The sequence below is a fragment of the Cebus imitator genome, unplaced genomic scaffold (genome assembly GCF_001604975.1).
Source record: "Cebus imitator isolate Cc_AM_T3 unplaced genomic scaffold, Cebus_imitator-1.0 Scaffold855, whole genome shotgun sequence".
NCBI classification, from domain to species: Eukaryota; Metazoa; Chordata; class Mammalia; order Primates; family Cebidae; genus Cebus; species Cebus imitator.
The window spans coordinates 59,137-60,928 of NW_016108170.1; positions in this window are offsets into that span (position 1 = coordinate 59,137).

Consider the following 1,792-nt stretch of genomic DNA (forward strand, 5'->3'; position numbering starts at 1 on the left):
GGGAGATAATCCAAGGAAATACCAGCAAGAGAGTGAGGAAGTGAGTCAGGGAAAGGAAGACAGCCAATAAAAATGTGAATTATTAAGCCAACTACAGAGGACAACTATAGCTTAATCCTACAGAGAAACTCTGGGAAACAGTCTAAGACACACACCTCAGAATTATTCCACCCAAGGGATGAGGTTGTTGGGATATTTATACATCATATCTCACCATTCATTGATTGAGAGATGTTCCTGGGGGGCAGGGCAGTTAATTTTCCAGCGCTTCTTTACTGCCATGTATCTTAAGACCTCGTGACCCTCCAGGGTTCCAGGTAAAGTCCTCAAGCACCAAGATGCAAATGCTGGCAGATGGGAGATGTCTGGAAAACACTGAAATGGTAAGGCCTGAAGGATGTGCATCCAGTGTTTGTCACACTTGCTCCATATTTCCAGATGAGAAAATCCAAATTGAAGAAAGTTAAATGTACCACCACTCACTGAGCAACTGTCCCAGGTATTTTTGAGGTGCAAGCTTGTGTTGCACATGAGCTTGAGTTCACAGTCCAGACTAAGCAGATAACTGAGCTGAGGACACACACAACCACCTTCTCCTCTTCATACCCCTCCTGCAGTGGCTATCAGACTGTTTTTCTGGATCCACATCAGTAATATTTCTCACTGCAAAGAATGATTCTCAACAGTGGTTTGAGAAAGTATTGGAGAGCCATATTTCCTTAAAGACTCTAGGGAATATATGAGAATCCAAATGTAAGGACAAAGTCTAGACTTAAAATACATATTTACAACTACCTCACTCCCTCATCATGCCAAGTCCCTGAACACTAGGTTGTTGTAATGAGTGGTAATAGGAATATAGGATAAACTAATTCCTGATCAGATGCAGTAGGTCAATATCCTCTGAAACAAACAACTATTCAGCTAAAGGCATTGCCTCTTTTCTAAACCATTTTGAAAAGATATAATGAGGCATCAAAGGAAATAGTTTTAACTGTGTGCCAAGGATGGTTTGATTATTTCAGGAAGTTGGCAAAAGACCAGAGTTTAGGAGAAGCTGCAAAGTTGTAAGTGGCTCAGCTTCTGCTGGTTCAGCATGAGACTCATCCAACATCCAGTTAAGTTGGAAGCCAGAGGTTTCCGTTTTACTTCAAGAGATTACTACTTTCTGTTCTCTTATCCCCAAGTCTCACCTCTACCCTGGCCCTTCCCTGAGCTCATCTGTATTATAAAATGTTTACAGAGTGGTTAAATCGAGAATGATAATGCCAATAATTTATGCCAAAGCAATCTCAGTTACTTTGTCTCCATAACACCCCAAATTACAGGACCTGAATTATGCCCATGATCTGAACCCCTGTTTTGTCAGGTTATAAAAAACGAGTTAAACAGAAGGAAAGGTAGTAGGTGGTTCCTCCAGGTAAGCTGTGCTTCTTTCAACTTTACATCATGTGATTCTTTGGCTGTTAATGAAAGCCATCATTGGTACTTGTAATTTTTCCTCTGGGTGCCTAAGCATTTTATTATAGCTCACAACACCTCCACTTCTAGCTGAGGTCTTGGTTGCGGGACACAGCCTTAGAGAGGTCAGCAACAGTACCGCTTTATCGAGTACTAACTTCTCCAAGTTGGAGCTTCTCCTTTTTGCAAATCCTCTAAAAACAATGGCTTCCACATCATTTATGGTAGTGCTTGAAATACTTACAGGGATGGGAGGGTGGCCATCTCATACTCAGGGCTTCAATCTATCTACCTTTGCCTATGAGAAAAGAAGAAATTCAAGTCATCTTCC